The sequence below is a fragment of the Acomys russatus genome, chromosome 8, assembly GCF_903995435.1.
Source record: "Acomys russatus chromosome 8, mAcoRus1.1, whole genome shotgun sequence".
Lineage (NCBI taxonomy): Eukaryota > Metazoa > Chordata > Mammalia > Rodentia > Muridae > Acomys > Acomys russatus.
The window spans coordinates 6057586-6076886 of NC_067144.1; the positions used below are offsets into that span (position 1 = coordinate 6057586).

Sequence of the window (19301 nt, forward strand, 5' to 3'; positions counted from 1 at the left end):
AGGATTAAAGGTGTGTGCCACCACACCAGGCTGGCACCAAGTTTTCTTAACAAATCTCTACAACTAGAGGATGTGGACAAAGAAAGAGGTCCAAGGTCTATGTTATGGTGTTGAAAACCAGGAGCTAACATCAAGATGTTGCAAGGCAAAAAAATTATTTTTACAGCTGGGCCAGACTTACACTCTCCTCAAGAGTAAGGGAATGAAAGTGGCCCAGACCAAAACCAGAAAGGCCTTTTTACGGCAAAGAAGCAAGTGATTTAAAAAAAATGGAATTTTGCAGGTATTTTTATGATCATGGTAAAGCTCCATGCTATGGGTAAGAAGTTAACACATCACGAAACATTTTATGGTCCGTCAATTCTTGGGACAGCAGAAACAATTTACAATGTGCTATTCACAAGATTGTTAAAGAAGAACAAGAACACACAAATGACCCTATATTGGCCTCTAGCTAAGGACATGGTCAAAGTCTAAGATTGTTTAAAAAGGAAAATGGAGATGCTTGTCCCTTAATAGTCTACAGACAGTTCCTGTGGCCTCTTCCATGGTAATTTTCTCCTTAGTGATGGGGCCCAGGGATTGGGTCAGCACTGAGTGGACTGTTCCTGCATCTACCCAGAGTTTTGTTCCCCTGTTTTTCCTGTGATCATAGGGCTTCTGGGGGTTGTTTGTATGGAGCCCTGGCCTCCTCCTTCTGACCCATCTCAATGGAAGAATCAGTTTTTCTTTTTCTGACCTGACCAATTAATTTTTTCCCGATGTCCTCTTTGGCAAGTCTGTCTTTTTATACCTTGGCTTGGGGCTGGTTTGGACATCTGTGGCTACCAACAGGCTAGTCAGTCTTCTGTCTTTTTCTCATCCGGGTCTCTACTGTCCAAAGTCCTCTGAGCTATTTCTAACAGCTGTGATCTAGTCATCCCTTTGGATCCCTCTAACCCTTGAAACTTTCTGTGACCATCTGGGGCTGACTTGGTGACAAAGGCATTAGCTCGCTGTTTCTCTGGAGTGTCTGGGTCATTGGGCACGAACTCCTGGTATGCTCCCCTGAGGAACTGTGGGAACACAGCAGGAGATTCCTGACTTGTCTGGATTACCTCTGTAACTCTTGAGAGGTTTGTTGGCTTTTTAGCCATCACCCTTATTCCAATCAGGAGGATCTGGTGATAGGGGTCAAGTGCCCTGCTACTTTGATTAGTGCTGGGGTCCCTGTCTGGTATTCACTTGGCCCTCATTTCTGTATCCAGTCCCGTAGCTCCCGGACACATGGAGGATTTGGTCTCTCTCGCAGCAGCAGCAGCAGCAGCAGCAGCAGCAGCAGCAGCAGCAGCAAAGAGAGCACCCAGGAGCAGTTTACAGTCTGACCAGGGGGGCTGGTGGGTGAAGAAAATAATTCCCAGCAAGTTAATGAGAGTCTTGATCCTCTCAAAAAAAAAAAAAAAAAAAAAAAGCATTCTAGAATTTCTGGTTATAAAAAAGGAACATAAGCTAGAAACAGTCTAGGCCTTTGTCTCTCTTCCCCCTGCAGAGGTTGGGTCCAGCTAGGAGGTGCCTCTCTGAAATGGAGAACAGCCTGGCTCAGCTGGCGGGGAACATAGTCCTCTTCAAGTATGGGGAGGTGAAAGCCAGGAAGGCATGGATGAAGACAAATCAGAATAGATTTTAGGGATCACAGGCTCAGATTTCCCCTTCAGACACAGTTGTGTCCTGGGCCGGCTGGGTGTGGGAACTGTAAAGTTGGGGAATGCCCACCTCCTTTTTTGTTCTGTGGGAACTAGAGCAGGGAGACTCAGCATTTTTGCCAAGATTTTTACTCAGTCTCTGGCCCACAGGCTTGGTGATTAAAAACAGATAAAACAACAAAAGATCTCTGCTTAAGTGCATAACACTTGAGCCATGGTGGGGGCTCCAGGAGGGGGAGAGAGCCAGCTGCTGATGTAAGAAAACTGATCCAAAAGGCCAGGATTTCTTCTGACCACTTGCCAGACTTTTCTGGCAACTTAAGGATCAAATGACCTCTCATCTGGCCATCCCACATGAAGGGCAGGCCGCTCTAGTCTGCAAAGATTGTATAGCTTCTGTGTGACAACTTAGCTTTGTAGTCTACCTTATGAAACTCTTGGGAAGAGTTGTAGTGTGCAGATCAGGGGTGAGTTGCTATACTTGGTCTGGTGCCCATCCCTGAAAAAAAAAAAAAAAAAAAAAAAAACAAAAAAAAACACCTTGAAAACACAAATCCAACAGACAGTAGACTAGTATAAAATGACAGTAACCAAGACAGAGGAAAACAAAGTCAGACATATAGGTGTATGATGGCCACCATCATTCAGACACCAAAACCACAGGGACAAAGGGCACCCCGTTTGACCCTTTGAAACAAAGATCTATGCTTGTGTCCAACCTTCCTACGTCTCTCGAAATGTCCAGAACAGAACAACGTACCAATCAGTCTCAATTTGAGATGTATGTTGGTGGCAGTTTTTACTTTGTTTTTCATTTCAATTTTACAAATTTCTAGTGGTCATAGTTTAGGCTACCCTCAAACCTTTTGAATCTGCTTTGGACTTGCTCTCCCAGGGCCTGTCCCCTACTAGTGACTGTTGGTTTGTGTCAGCTGTGGTCATGGGCTCCCCAGGCTTCCAAGTCTCCCAGGGATAATCCTTTCGATGAGCCTGTCCCAGATTCCTGCCCATGAGTCTGAGTTCTCCCAGGGACCTCACTGGGTCTCAAAATGTTGGGGCATTTAAATCTACTTGAAAAGACCAAAGACTCAAGTTTCGATGAAAGGAATTTATTCTTACTGCCGGCAGAAGGATGGCAGCCTTAGAGACAAACAGCATCCCATGACAAAGGCAGCTAAAGGAAAGGTTTGCAAAGGTGGGTACCAAAGATGTACATGTACATTACAGCTATCTGTAGAATTCTCAGTTGGGCAAGAGAATTGTTTTATTGCCCCTCCCCCTCCTAAGTTGTTTCTCTTTCCTATTGTGTAGTAATGGAAGTACTACGTCCGTCATCCCACTCCCACAGCCACAGCGAGTTTACAAAAGCAGAAAGCAGATACAGGAACACCTTACAGCAGGAACACCATTATCCTGCGCTGTGGAATATTTGACCACACTGTGAACCCCAGGAGGACTGGCTGTCACATCATCACACATGGAGGAGCCAGGCGTCATAAATCATTAGCTATCAAGCCACAGCACAAACTGTTTCTTAACTCATTGTCCCAGAGAGAGCCATGGGAATGTGTGGCCTGATTCTTTTATACTTCTGGATCTGGACTCTTAAGAGGTTAGCACTATACTAAAGGGTCAGGTACAGGTTCTAACAGAGATGATGTGCCTGTGACCTGGTTTTGGGCACTGAGACACTGTAGCAACAATGGTGATGAAAAAAAAAATGGTACATTCCAGTCCTGAGAGATGTCCTCAGGGACTTGGCCCAGAAACAGACGTGGGAACAAAAATCACAGGTGGATTGTGCAAAGGGCAAGGAAAAAAAAATTGTCATTTAAGTAAAGGCAGGTGGTTTGGTTGGCAGAGGATGTCTGTGAAGAGGAAAGGCGTCTAAGGCTGGGTGGAGATTGGAAAGAGAGTGCTAAGGCTGGGAAGAGAGGGGAAAGGAGGGGGCGAGGCAGAAGTGAGGGGACACCAGTGAAGGACTTTGGAAACAGGCTGCATTCTATCAGAACGGGACAGTGTGGAGCTGGTCCTTATGGTCCCAGGTTGGGGCCCCGGCTTCCAAAAGGAATTAGGAAACATACATAAGTAAGATTGACTTGTTTACAGGTTGCACCAAGGATGTGGAATCCCCTTCCCCCCACCCCCCCCCCCCCCCCCTAGCACCTGGGCCATGGTACAATTTGCAGAAAACTAAGAGATCAAAGCTAGAACACATGTTAAGTGTGAGGTGGGTTAAAGAGCCCTTTCCCGGAGGAAGGGACAGTTCCCACACTGTAGAGGAGAAGGGTTGTGGTGAGTTGGCAAAGCTGTGGTAAGCATATTTTCTGAGACCAGAGATTAAGTGGTGGAAATCCTAGACATATGAGAGAAAAGGGCAGGGAAGGTAACTGATGTCATCTTCTAGCCTGTTTCCGGGCCCCACGGTGATGCTTAGTCTAGTCCTGCGCATAGGGTTCGGCTTTGTAGACACATCTTGTGTTAATGTAAAAAGCGCAAATCTTACTTTTAAGGGAACAGGAGATGGTTCCTGTCTGTCTTAGTGTAGGCTTTTATTGCCGTGAAGTATAACCATAGAAACTCGTAAAAGAAAACGTTTAATTGTGGCTGGCTTGCGGTCTTAGAGGCTTAGTCCATTATCAGCATGGTGAGAGGCAAGCCACCGTGCAAGCAGACATGGTGCCGGGGAAGGAGTGAGGAAGTTCTACATCTGGATCTGCAGGCAGCAGGAGTGAACTGGCCTGAGCTTCTGAGACCTCAAAGCCCACTCTCTAGTCATACACCTCCTCCACCAAAGCCACACCTACTCCAAGGCCACACATCCCTATGAGCCAATGGGAGCAGTTTCCTTTCCAACCATCACACTGTCTTATCTTAGAGTTTCTATTGCTGTGATGAAACACCATGACCAAAAGCAACTTGGAGAGGAAAGGGTTACACTCCCATATCACAGTTCATCATGGAAGGAAGTCAGGGCAGGAACCCGGAGGCAGGAGCTGATGCAGAGGCCATGGAGGACTTCTACCTACTGGTTTCCTTCTTATGGCTTGCTCAGCCTGCTTTCTTATAGAACCCAGAACCACCAGTCCAAGGATGTCCCCAACCACAATGCTCTGAGCCCTCCCTCCCACATCAGTCACTGATTAAGAAAATACCCTGACAGGAACATCAGTGGGCATCTCCGACCATGGGTGAACTATTTGCTGGTGTGCGGGCCTTCCTATGCCAGCACCCCAGCCTGAGGCTGCCGCCCAACACTATCAAGGTGATCTGTTCCCTAATTGGTTGTGAGCTCCCCTGCAGTCTGCTGGAGCTTCAGGTCTACATCAGAGCCAAGAAGTACCAGTGGTCGTCAGGCACCTCCTCTGCCTTCGATTGTGTAGCTTTCGTGCCACACATTGTGCCCAGCACAAAGAATCCGCACCAACCTTTCTACAAACTCACCCTGAGGCACATCACCAAGTTCCCAGAACAGGTGCTGATGCACACCCAGGGCCGGAGGTACCAGAGAGCACTTCAGCAACAGAAAGAGTGTCAGAAACAAGGTGTGGAGTATGTCCCTACCTGCCTACTGCCCAAGAGAAAAGAGAAGAAGGACCAGACAGATGAGGATGAGCTACCAGGACAGAGAGCAGCTTTCTGCGAGCCTTGAATAATGACAGTATGACAGACCTATACCCACCTGCGCTGTTCACAAAAAGAGATCTGGGCAAGGCTGAGAACAATGACTCTCCTGTGGACTTTCTGACAGACCAAGGATGAGAAACCAAAACACCCGAAAGAGAAGGGAACTGGAGAGAGAGAGAGGAGCAGTCAAAGTGGGCAATGGGGGCGCCAGGCGCGTAAACTCACAAAGAGGCAGCTCACCTCATTAACCAAGAAGTTCAAGAGCCGTCATCACCACAAGCACAGGAACTTCGGCTCCTTTAAGCATCTGAGAAGTGAAACCTGCAGAGAAGCCTTCTGGTGTCCTTGGAACTGGACACAGATGTCCTGACATTGGTTGTTGCCCAGAGTAAGCCTGGAGGTTCTGTTCCAAACATGACAGTAGCAGAGAAGTGAAGATTCTTCTCCATGCACAGTTTTGTTTTTGTTGTTGTTGTTTGTTTGTTTGTTTTGTGGTCTTCAGTGACCCTTGCTGTAGCTCATTATAGCATCCTGAGCCTGGCCAGGTCCCCACCCTGGTTGGTTACCACATAGGATCATACTACACACCACAAATGCCATTATTTATTTTGATGTTTCCAAAGATCAAAACATTTCCAAACACAATTAAGATATAAAATACAGAATAAAAATGAGGGGTTTTTTTTGTTTGCTTTTTAATCTATTCCCACATAAAGCTATAGCATTTTTAGAAAGAAAGAAAGAAACAAAGAAAGAAAGAAAATACCCCATAGGCTTGCCTACAGCCTAATCTTATGGGGGCATTTTCTCAACTGGAGTTCCTTACTTTCAGATAACTCTAGGTTACGTTAATTTGACACCAAAAGTAGACAGCATAGTGACAGTGGAGGAAACACAGATTACAAATAAGTAATGAATTTGCAAATCGTGACGTATACCAGCAGGCGGCTGGCATACCAAAACCAAGTTGCCAAAACAAAGGCTGGAGGAACCTCTCTTTTCCCAAGTTGCTGTTAACTGGCTACTGCTGCAGGCACAGAGGCACAGAGTGTCTGAAGGTGACCTATGGCTCAATATGGTACCTAGGTTGAGTTTAAGATGTCAGTAAGAGGAGAAGGTGAGTGGAGGGATAAATAACACTAAGGATGTTTGAAAAAGCCATAAGGAAGCATTGTTATTTTATGTTTGCCCACCATTATATAGAATACATATGAGTGAGATAGTGTGTGTGTGTGTGTGTGTGTGTGTGTGTGTGTGTGTGTTATGTGCCACTTAATGCTGGGCGAGGTGGGGCATGCCTGCAATCCCAGCAGTTGGGAGGCAGAGGCAGGTGGATCTCTGCCTCCAGGCCAGCCTGAGTCCAGGCCACCCAAGGCTACACATAGAAAACCCTGTTTCAAAACAAAACAAAACAAAACCCAAAAAGTATATATACTTGAGCTGACAAAATTCTAGTACTAAGCATGAGAAACCACCTTTTGAGCTGTTGATCGGGGGGGGGGGGGGGGGGGGGGGGGGGGGGGGGGGGGGGGGACGACAGACAGAGAGAGACAGACAGAGAGAGACAGACAAAGAGAGAGAGACAGACAGACAGACAGAGAGACAGAGAGATAGACAGAGAGACAGAGAGAGACAGAGACAGAGAGAGACAGACAGAGAGAGACAGAGACAGAGAGACAGAGACAGGGAGAGACAGACAGAGAGAGAGACAGACAGAGGGAGACAGACAGAGAGAGACAGACAGAGAGACAGGGACAGACAGCGACAGCGACACACACACACAGAGAGGCAGAGAGAGACAGACAGAGAGAGACAGAGACAGACAGAGGGAGACAGAGACAGAGAGAGAGACAGAGAGAGAGAGAGACAGAGAGAGAGAGAGAGAGAGAGAGAGAGAGAGAGAGAGAGGCTAATTCTCCTTGTCTTTGCTGGCTCCCAGAAGTTTAAGGGAAGAGTCCCTGTTGCTGAAGACACTGTGTACTTCAGACACAGAACTCATCTGGCATGAAAGGCTCCTCCTCCCCGAGGACTAGCTTTCATAATCCTGGAAGGTGCTGTGCCGGCCACTAAGGGAGGGGAGCACTCAGTGGTCCTGCTCAGCTGTGACACCTGTGAGCCACAGCAATGAGCACTGTGGCAAGACGTCTGTAAAGGTGCAGTAGTGGCACGCATATAGTGACAGTGAGCAGCCGCTGTTTAATCAGCCTTAGGCTCACTTACCAGAAGGGAAGTCATCCCTGTCCTGTAAACATAGCCAACTGACTGATGAGAAAGAGAAAATTAGTCCTCCCCAGGGATGAACCATGTGTTAGTTATCCAATACCAAGCTCTGGAATTAAATACCTACAAGTAATGTGCAGATTGCACTTATATATTAACGCATAAATATATAACAATAACAATTAATGAGAAGGAAGCTATGGATTTGAGTAGGAATGAGGGTAGGACACGTGAGAAAGCGGATAGAGGAGGAGGGTTAATAATGTAATTAAATTTTAATTTAAAATTTTGCAAAAATGGAGCTGGAGGTGGCCACCAGATTGCTGCCTTACAAGAAAGAGTCCATGCCTGCTGCCACCAATGGCTGCACTAGGGATGCCAATGGGTACACACAAGCCCTGACACCAGAGGTATCCACTGCTTAAATCAAGGAATCTTTCCATTCTCCACCCCCTTTTACCACTGTACTCCAGACCTTGCTAAAGGCAACAAAGTGTCCCCATCAGGCAGCTGGAGAGATGGCTCAGAAACAGGCTCTCCCAAAGGTCCTGGACTCAATTCCCAGCAGCCATATATATGGTGGCTGACAAACGTCTATAATGAGATCTGGTGCCTTCTTCTGATGTACATGCAGGCAAAATACTGTGTATCTATGATATATAAATACATTTTTATAAAAATTTTTTTTGAAAAAATAAAAAAATGAGATATTAATGAAACATACCAAGTAAAAAAATCTCTGTGAGGAACTGTGTATAACAAGGCAGTGTGAAAAATTCTTCACTATGTCAATAAACCCAAAATCCTGAGCTATAAGGGATAAATCCTTAGTGCAGTAGGCTGCTTGAACTATTGGACTTTCTTTCATCTGTTCCACCTTGTCCCTTGGTAGTATAACTTCTCCTTTGATTATTCAGTAAGCATGTCTGCTCAATTCTAATTAGATTGAAGAATGCAGAAGTAATTTTGGTAATTATGATAAATGTCATAATCTAATGAGTCAAAGTCATTGGTTGTAATTAAACTAATTGCCAGTGTTATTATGTTCGTTCTAGACCTTTTCGTACTCACTCATAGGCTAATTCTAGAGAGAGAATTGATACCAGGATGAAGGCAAAGTTGTTGTGTGATTGAATTGCTCATGGTAAGGGAAATATAGGGCCTTCGCGTCTTCGGTAACCATCTCTGCTCAATTCTTTGCTCCTGGACACAAGAACCTGGAATCTCTTTGGAGACCCCACCCCCTTAACCCTGATATCAGGTGATTGTTAGTCCTGAGATTTGGAGAGAAAACCCAGCTCTATAACTCTGAGTTAAATTAGAAGCAAGCTTTAAATAAATATTGGCCAGATAAAAAGGAAACTGACCAGGTCCACTTCCAAGGTTCCCTGGGCATGGCTCTGAGTCACATTTTGCTGGGGCTTAAAAAGGCAAAACCCACAAACCTTGTCTTGAAAAAACCAAAAATCAAAAAAACCAAAAACCAAACCAAACCAAACAAACAAACAAAAACCAAAAACCAAACCAAAACCAAGACCAAAACCAAAAACAAACAAACAAACAAAAGGCAAGCCCCACAATTCATCGCACTTCCTGTCAGATCCAGCCAGGTGCAAGAACACATCCCGACATATTTCCTGCCCATGCATTTCCCGCCTGGTGCCAGATGGCTTGTTGTTTTAAACAAAATATCAAGTGTTTGATTTTACCAATAAGGACTCAGGAGCCAGATGCTGCGTTGAAAGGCTGCTAGCTTAGAGAGGCAGAGAAAGCACCCAGCTGACCTTCCTGCTCAGCTGACGTCCTGGAAGAATTAATGCGATGTTCCTTCTCCATGCCCAGCTCAAAAAGCCCCTGATACTCAATGTCCCTTCCTTGCACTTCCTGTGCATCTCTTTATCTATATTCCCCACTTCCTCTTACTCTGCTTTTTGTTTTTTTGTTTGTTTTGTTTTGTTTTGTTTTTTTATTCACTCCCTGTCAACTGTTGCTTGCTCTGCCTCTTGACCTATGGTTGACCTTATTTGATTCTGTTTAAAATATTCAAACAAAAAGCTCTTAGATCAAAGGTGTGTGCTAGGACTGAGCCACACCACAACTAGAGACAGATTTTCCCAGAAAACAACACAACCTCAGCGCTCACAAAATATCTTGCAATGATGAGTCAAACAAACTTAATTAGGAGAGTAAAAAATATGTATCTTGTTTTTTCCCAAGAACTAAAGTCCCAGCATTCCAGGAAGTTATCTTTTCCTTGGGTAGGTGGGCTTACAAGATAACTTTTATCTGATATTACAGGTATGCGAAGGATTCCAGGTTTAGGGTTCAAGAGGGACACTAAGGCAGATTGTTCTTTGGGGCAAGTTATTAATGCCATAGACAGACAGACAGACAACAGCGTGATGAGGGTGCTGAGAAAAGTTCAGGCCCATGTGGTTTTCACAGGAAGGAGATAACACAATGTTCTTCTTTGTTCTGAACGTGGCTGTTGCTAGGAGTATCCAGAGGGCAAGGAGCTAAGGTCTGTCAGGGGGTGGGTAACCGTCTCTCCAGACCGGCTATTCCTGGGGCTGGTGTAACAAAGAGGGTGACAATCTGGAGAAACAAGTTGCTTTAGTTTTGGAAAGCAAATTACTTTCAGTTCCTAAAATTGTCACAGTTCAGCCAAAATGGAGATTTACAAAAAATGTGGCCCTGGCTAACAGCATGAGGCTGAATTTTCTGTAGATGTTATGGTTTGAGATGCTCCCCTAAATTTCATGGGTTGGAAAATAATCCCCGAAGTCAAATGTTAACAGTGCTTGGAGGCGAAGCCTTTGAGAAGTGAGTAAGATTAGGAAAATATGGTGATGGTTTTATAAGAAAAGAGAGACTTGAATTAGCTGTTTACCCTGGCTTGCCACAATAACCTCTGCCATGAGGGGATGCGGTGAAAGGCCCTTACCAGATGTCACACAGATGCAGGGCCATGTTCTGAGATTTCCCAACCTTTAGGATTGTGATGTAACTGGATTCACATTCTTTATTCATTACCCAGTGTGGCAGTTTGGTGTGAATGGCTCCCATAGCCTCATACATTTCAGTGCTTGCTCCCTAATTGGTGGAATTATTTGAGAAGGATTGGTAAGTGATGTTGGCTATATTTTAAATTGTTTTCTTAGGTCCCTTATATCTCTTTCTCCCTTATGCACCCCAATCCCTTCCATCACCCCAACACCAGGTCAGAGAGAAAGGAGGGTTAAAGAGGAGAAGGGGCTAGGTCTCTTTGGGGTTGATGGGTTCCTCGGGGGCAAGTCCTCCTTTTAGGATATCTCCAACTTCTTATCAAACCACATTAACAGCAAGCAGGAGCAGCAAGGGAGAGCACCTGTTAGCAATCAGGCACCTCTAACACCAGCCGCAGGAGACTTGATGACAGTGGGACACCTGCCATTCCCACATCCAGCCCCGAAAACTCAGCAACAGGACACATCATCATCATCTACCAAGATGTGACACATATCCAACTGTCCCCACAAGTCAGATGTGCTCAGCTTGTGCATGGGCTGGGTCACCTTGTGAAAGGACTTGCCCCCTTCCCCCACAGTCTTTGTAATCTCTCCCTAATAAAACCTCCCATGTGAGACCTGCCAAGTGGCATGGCTTTGTGGATCCATCTGTTAGCTCTGCCACTAATCCCAGCAGCACCAGCAGCCTTCTTCTTTTTCTGAAGCCCCAGTCTCTCTCCAGGCTCTGATATTTATGTCCTTTCCAGAGTCCTCAGAATTAAACTAACTATAGCTGGCAAAGACTACACCCTTCTCAGAGCCGTAGGAGGCAAACAGCCTGCTGCTGTGGACAATCCAATATCCCACACCTGGGATTAAAACAAAAGCATGTTTGCATAATATGACTGAGAAACCAAAACTTCCATAACAAAGTGGGCGTGGCCTTGTTGGAGGAGGTGTGTCAGTGGGAGAGGACTTCGAAGTTTCAAAAGACTCTTCTCATTCTTAGTCCTCTCTTTGGTGGTTGTAGTTCAAGATATGAACCCTCAACTAGTCCTTCACTCTGTTGTCATGAACTCTCTCCCTCTGAATCATAAACAAAATTAAACACTATCTTTCATAGATTGCCTTGGTCATGGTGATTTATCACAGCAACCAAAAAGTAACTAAGATAGTAGTTAGCTCCAGGGAGGGGGCCGCTGCTGCAGCAAGCCTGGCCATGCTGCTTTTTTGCCGGAATGTGGTGGTCTCTGAGACTTTACACTGCTGAAAGCAATGTAGGTGGAGGCCCAGCTCAGGAGTTTCAGGGGAGGAACAATGCAGGCAACTGAGCCAGAGCTCCTTCTTGCATTGTTTTGATGAAGACCCTGTCCGTTTCTGCCCCTTGTTCTAAGGATCTTCCTGAGGCAAAATCAAAGAGGTTTAGGATAATTTCACTGGTCAAGATTATTCCAAGACTGCCCAGTTCTGATTCTACTGTTTGGTTATCAGCAATCCCTCCTATGCAGGTCTACAACACAAAAGAGCAAACAGGGCAAAAAGGAATGCAAAAAGCACAGTGTGAGGGGAAAAGGAGCTCCAGGAAATGTAATGTCGGAGCCAAAGGCTTGTGGTGAAAGAGACAAGGAGAGGCCTGGTCTGAAATGGAATAAAAGGAGAGGTGCCCTAATGTCAAGACCTTGCCCAGCTAAGCTTCTAACTTGTGAAAAGGCAATGCCTGAGGAATCTTCTACACCTAAAAAGTAACAACAGAGAACAGCTTATGCGAATGTGACTGGAGGGGGGCCAAGCACAGAGGGTTAAGAGCAGACTTAAACAGCTCCGATTCTGTTGTGAAGCCTTGTATTACAAAAGAGTCGCAATTATTTGTGTGATAGCCTGGTTAAGAAATAAGCTAAAAGAAACAAACACGATTTTATAAAAGTATTTATAATTGGCGCCCAACGTGGGGCAGAATTTACAGTAATCTTAGCAAGAACTTATGTAAAAATAAGACTACAGAGAAGCTTCTTAGTTCTGTTCAAAAAGAAAGGAACAGCAGTTTCTAAGGCAAGAAGGAGCCCATAGCCTCCTGACTAGACAGATCGGCCCCATAGAGCAGCAAGGCCTTCATAAAAAACAACAACAACAACAAAAACCTGTTACGTACAAAAACCCCAGAGACAGGAAGCTAAATCCTTTTGAGAAGCGGTTCTTGCAGGCCTGACTCCTGCAGGCCAGATGAGCAAACACTTGTGGACCCAATAACATCCCAGAAGGGGGAAGGGTCAGGATCCCTGGAGGGAGGCAGAGAAACGGCCTTCTGGAAGCAGGAGCCAGAGACAGACAGAAACGCCTCCAGCCTCTGAACTGGGAAGGTCTGGAAGGGACTGGGTCAAGGAAAGTAAAGTCCGTAGTGGGAGGTGTTGAGATTAAACAAGACTGTGTTCTGTCTTGGAAAAAAAAAAAAAGTGGAAGACACAGTGACACAGTGCTTCTGGATCCCATTTGGGTTTGTTTATCTTACCATACAAATAACTTTTTTCAACGACCAAACAGAACCCTTCCTGATGGGGAATGAAAGGTTAATAGCAGAGGGAGCTCTAAGCTCTCTAGCTGGAAGGTGCTTGTTGGCGACGTCTGGAAAGGGATCCACCTGTGCGTCTTAACAATTAAATTCCAAAATATGACGAACGGGGCTTCACTTGTTGAACATTAAATTGGCACAATTGGCCCAAAATGTAGTTTTTGTTTTGTTTTGTTTTTTGTTTTGTTTTGTTTTTTTGCTTTGCTTTATATTTGTCTCAAGGTTTTGAGCGGCAGATATCTTGAGTTCTGGATCAGCCTGATCTACACAATAAAGTCAAGGCAAGAACTCCCTGCTGATAAGCGTCTTACAAAGACAGCCTAGGATTCAAAATGACAAAATATTCCTTAACGTTACTACGTGAGTTTCTTTTTCTTAATAATGGGTTATATGTCCTTACTGTTCTAAAGGATGGACACACATCATTCTTAGGTTTATGTAAGGAAAAATAGCACTGTTCTTAAAAAGCCAGCCAATCTCCTTAAAAGTGGAGCTTCCATTGGGAGAACTGGTGCCAAAGGGTAATTGGCCTAGGAGATAAGTTCTGTTGGTCTATGTAAGGACCAAGGTTGGGCGGGGAGACAGACACGCAAGCTGCATGCCTCCCACATGAAAAGGCTTTGTATGTGGGAGTTGAGGTGTCACTGCTCTGGCTTATCCCTCTAAACGTTAGCTACTTTCACAGGGGACAGGTGGCGGTCACGTCAGATGCAAAAAGACACAGAGGACTTACAGGTGACACAGTACACCTCAGCCTAGTTAGGTCCCAAAAACTCAAAGGATACAATTCATACCTGCTAAAAGGTGGAAGTGTCCATCCCCTAAGGAGAAAAGGGGTGAGACAAAAACATGCGCAACAAAAATAAATGTAAAAACCCAGGTACAAGAAGCCTAGGGTAAGCTTAATGCCTTTTCTTTTGCTCAGGGCAACCAGCTTGTTTCTAAAATGAGATACATTTTTCTCAGGAAACAGGCAGCAGTCTGACTTGTAGATCAGGCACCACAGGGCCCAGAGAAGGACATTTTGATCTATACAGTCTTGTTTTGATTTCAAGTAGATAATGATTGTATGTTCTTTGGTAATGGTGATGTTCTGAAAGAGGTTAAAATGAAGCAGACCGAGGTAAAAAGGAGACTGCTAAATTATATCAGTCTATACTTAGATGACTTCAAACTGCCAAGCGGGACAGGCAACACACTTTGTTGATCCCTCCACATGAGAATGGCTCTGAGATTGGCCGAGACATGAACGTCTACGCATAGCCAACTCTTCGTGTTGCAGTTCTTCCTACGGCAATGAGTGAAGATTTGCAGATGCCTTTCTTCTGCTCATACAAAGGGCAGAGAACCAGCCTTGATTGCTCTGTGATCCTTCACACCTCATGCATTTATAATATAGGGCTGTATAATGCTTGTGAGAAAGTATATAGTTTCAGAACAAAAGAACCGGACACAGATGCTGGATCAGGCTTGACAGCATTCATCCTCCGGCACGCTGAGACGCTGACATCATGAATTCCTCATGTTCCAGCCACAAGTGCTTCGGTTGCTGTTGTCGCCAAAACAGAACATCTCCCAAGACAGCTTTGAAGAAAGCTCCTGATTCCAATTTGTCCAGCATTTCAGACTGTCCCACACAAGACTTTTATTAAGACTGAATTTCTCAATATTTAGAGACTGGACTACAAATTCTATCTCCAGCTTGTTTAACCATTTTCCCATTTTTATTTGGACCCCAATATAGGTATTATTCACCCCAAATCAGCTGGAGGAAGCCTTAAAAAGAGAAAGACACCCCATTTCCCTTGAGGGGGGTTGGGTAAGGTTTTGCACTATGGATGTTTATTTTCATTGGGAAGCTAAAAGAAACAAACATAGTTTTATAAAAATAATTTCAACATGCGTCTGTCCTCCTCACATCTTCCCAGGGTGAACATCCCACCTGACTCTATCCCAGAGTCTTCGCTGCCTACTCGATGTCCCACTTTCTATTCTACCCTTTCCTGTGGGCCATAGGGTTTTTAATCAACAGGCAATGCATCCACACACAAGATATCCCTGCTACGTGGAGATTAGAAGGAAAAGTGTGGATCCTCTCCCTAAGTCACTCCCTGCTTATGGGGACAATCTGGGGCTGGTCTGTACTGAGATATCTTTTAGCCTGCTCCTGCAGGAGGATTCACCTGCCCTGTCTGCTCTTCTATTCCTTAATTATTCTCTTTCTTAAGTTTGCCACATGGCCCCCAAGACCTGTTTTCTGTACGCAGGTGCACTGTCCCTTTTGGTAATTTTCAAGGATATCTTTAGATTTACCTCACCTCCTGCCTTCCACAACCACTGGTGAACATTGCTGGCAGGGCACCTGACCACCGCCATGTCCTGTGGGCTGTAGTGAATTTACTGGTTGGAATTTTGCCAACATTTCTTCCTTCCTTTCTGTCTCTCCAGACTTTGAAGTGTCTGGAATTCCATCTCCCAGAAGCAGAGGCAGAAAAGCACCTCAATTATACTGAGGAGTATATATTTCTACACGGGGGTGGTCCTTAACCTTCACTGGTGTTCTGTCCTGATAAAATCTGCAAACTGTGTAAGTCCAAGTGCACCTCGCGTGCTAAACCTACTGGCCAGAGCTGCTTAGCAGTACAGCGCACTGAAGAGTGTTAGCCGGTTTCCTTTATGATCGCATGGCTGACTGCAGTTCAGTATACTGGGAAAGTATCAAACCACACATCGCCAGCCTAGGAAAAGATCACGATTCCAGACACCAAGTACAGTTCCTGCTGACTTCATATGGCATTATACCATTATAGAGTTGAAAATACCTAAGTTGGACCCAGGTAAGTTGGGGGCATCAATGAGTTGAGGTCATAATTCATCTGTCCCTCCCTCCTCATTTTGGGGCAGTTGAAGGGCTTTCTGAACATGACTGTGGCCCTGGGTACTGGCAAATGTGAGGCTCCCACGTCTTCCACACTGATGAGACCATTTTCATCTGAACCTCATGGTGGTTGTGTTTCCTTTTCTGCCCCACCTGCCCTGAGACGGGTCTTCTCTCTGTTGTCCCCTGAAATCATCCATGTCTGATGTAGACGTGGATTCAGTTGGAAAAGTTGGTGTTTTTACACCATACAAGAAAAGCACTTGGCTCACACCTTTAATCCCAGCACTCGGGAGGCAGAGGCAAGCCGATCTCTGTAAGTTCAAGGCCAGCCTGGTCTACAAAGTGAGTTCCAGGACTGTCATGGCTACAGAGAGAAACCCTATTTTGAAAAACAGAAGAAGGAGGAGAAGAAGGGAGGAGGAGGAAGAAAAAACAAAACAAAGCAAAACAATGTGTGTGTGAGCAGTATTACTAAATATTCCTGCTTTACGTGCTGGGTAACTGCCCAGCCGTTGGAAAGTCCTTGCTGAGTTTCCCACGCAGGTTTGGGCCTCTGCTAGACCCCTTCCCTTCCCTTGACAAGGTGAATGCAGCTGCTCACCACTTCTGCCTGAAGTAAAGAGTCAGTTTGATCTTTAAGCAACCTCTTCACCCTCCCACAGGGAACATGGAAAACATCACAACAGAGTGAAAACGATGGAGAAAACATCAGAAACCCTCAGAGTTGAAGAGTGAGCTCCCAATTACTGACTTTGTCCTGCTTATATTAAATACTTTAGGAGAGAGAAAGGAAGGAAGAAGAGGAAGAGAAGCTGGTCACGTGTCTGCTTTCTGTGCAGTGTGTGTGTGTGTGTTTATGCACATGCATGCCACATATATGTAGACCAGAAGTCAATGCTGGATATTTTGTTTTTGTTCTTTGTTTTTTCGAGACAGGGTCTCTCTCTGTAACCTTGGATGTCTTGGATGCTTTGTAGACCAGGCTGGCCTTGAACTCACAGCGATCCACCTGCCTCGGCCTCCCAAGTGCCAGGATTAAAGGTGTGTGCCACCACCGCTCAGCCAATGCTGGGGATCTTTCTCAGTTGCTCTGCTGTATTTTTGAGGCAGGGCCTCCTATGGCCTGGAGCTTGCTGATTCGGTTACATTGGCTGCCCAGCAAGCCCCTCCACCGTCTCTGCCAACCTGACCCACAGATGCCGTATTATGTGTGTGCACTTCTGGATGCCTGGACTGTGGGTCTGTGCAGCCACGTTCAGTTCTCTGTGAGCTGGGGATGGAACCCAGGGCTTTCTATGTCCTGGGTAGGTAAGCACTCTACCAGCTGAGCTACATCCCACGCCCCACATTGCTTTAAGTGGACGTTGGGTGTGTAGAACTAGTTTGATTATCACAGATGTAGTCTCATCATTCACCCTTCATCTCTGCTTTTACCCATCTGTGTGGATTTAATTCTGCATTTCCGCTACTCCTACCATGGCTTCATCCTTCCGTTTTTTGTTGTTGTTGTTTTTATTATTCTTCCAGGTTTTGTGATTTTTTTTTTTTTTTTTTTTTTTTGGCTCGATAAAGAAAACAAAAGCTATGTCCTAAGCTTTGGGAATAGCCAACCTGCTTTCCCAGAAGAGCAAAAGGAAATGGAACCCTTTTCCTACCAGACAATCGATGAGATAGAGCAAAGACATCTCCTGTTTGCTCAGTCTGGCCTCATTTTCTCTCACGTGTGCCAGTGACTTCTCTGGAGTTCCAGAAGTGGCCAGAAGCCAACCTACAGGACTTAGATTTCCCCCAGGATGACCTGAAAGTGGATCCTGACCACAGAGAAAGGCAGGCCTTCTTAGCTTGTTTCTACTCCTGCGATGAAAATCACAACCAAGAGTAACTTGGGAAGGACGTGGTGCCTCTGGGTGAGCATAAGGAACAAGCCTTCCTTTTTTTTTTTTTTTTTTGGTTTTTCGAGACAGGGTTTCTCTGTGTAGCCTTGGCCATCCTGGACTCACTTTGTAGACCAGGCTGGCCTCGAACTCACAGCAATCCGCCTGCCTCTGCCTCTGCCTCTGCCTCCCGAGTGCTGGGATTAAAGGCGTGCGCCACCACGCCCGGCTGGAACAAGTGTTCCTTAACGGGCTCTGCTTCAGTTCCTGTTTTGCGGTTCCTGCCCTGACTGTCTTGACGTGGATCATACCCTACAAGGTGAAACAAACCCCCTCCTCCCTGAGCTGGCTAGCTTTTGTCAACTTAGTACAAACTAGATCATTTGGGAAAATGCTGTCTTAACTGAGAAAAATCCCTCCATAGGACTGTCCTGTGGGCAAATCTGCAAGGCATTTTCTTTTCTTTCTTTCTTTTTTTTTTTTTTTTTTTTTTTTTTTTTTTGTTTTTTGTTTTGTTTGTTTGTTTGGGTTTTTTGTTTGTTTGTTTGGTTGGTTTGTTTTGGTTTTAGTTTTCCAGACAGGGTTTCTCTGTGTAGCCATGGCTGTTCTAGACTCACTTTGTAGACGAGGCTGGCCTCGAACTCACAGCAATCCACCTGCCTCTACCTCCTGAGTGCTGGGATTAAAGGCAAGTGCCACCACACAAGGCATTTTCTTGATTGATGATTGACACGTGGGAGGGCCCAGCTCACTGTGGGCAGCACCACTCCTGGGCTGGTGGTCCTGAGTGTGTAAGAAAGCAGGCTGAATACGGCACAGAGAGCAAGCCGGTAAGCAGCACACTTTCACGGCCTCTGTATCAGCTCCCGCCTCCAGGCTGCTGCTCAGCCTTGATTTGAGCTCCTGCCCCGACTGTCTTTGAAGATGAACTGTGATATTGAAAGAACCCCTTCCCTCCCCAAGTTGTTTATGGTCTTGGCATTTTATCACAGCAATAAAAACCCTAACTAAGATGCTCCCCAAGTTGCTTGTGGTCTTTCCCATAGCAATAGAAAGCAGACTAAAACAGAAATTGGTACCAGGCTCATGGGGTATTTTTGTGACAGGTCTGATCACGTAATTTTGGGAGAGGATTTTGGAAGGTGCAGCCTCAGTTCAGTGGAGAGGCCAGGACAACAGGACAACTGCCAAGACAGCAGCAACCATGGATCAGAGACAGCCTAAGTCTGTGTGTGTGCTGTCGAAGGCAGACCCAGAGAAATGGGGCAGCTCGTGCCCTAGAGGCCCAGAGGATCATGGCTCTCAGGCATCGGGTACCCTTGTCAGAGGAGTCAGGTTTGCTTTGATGTGACTGTAAGTATGGCCTGGATCTTCTCTGTCGGAGTAAGGGAGTATTTAACTTGTTGTTATACAGAAGACCACAGTTGAGAGACTTAGGATATTTTAAAGAGACTGGATATTTTT

General features: G+C 45.5%; 1 pseudogene; it reads left to right on the forward strand.

Moving 5' to 3' along the window:
- Positions 1 to 4869: 4869 nt before the first annotated feature.
- Positions 4870 to 5679, forward strand: LOC127193234 (surfeit locus protein 2-like; annotated as a pseudogene).
- Positions 5680 to 19301: the final 13622 nt, after the last annotated feature.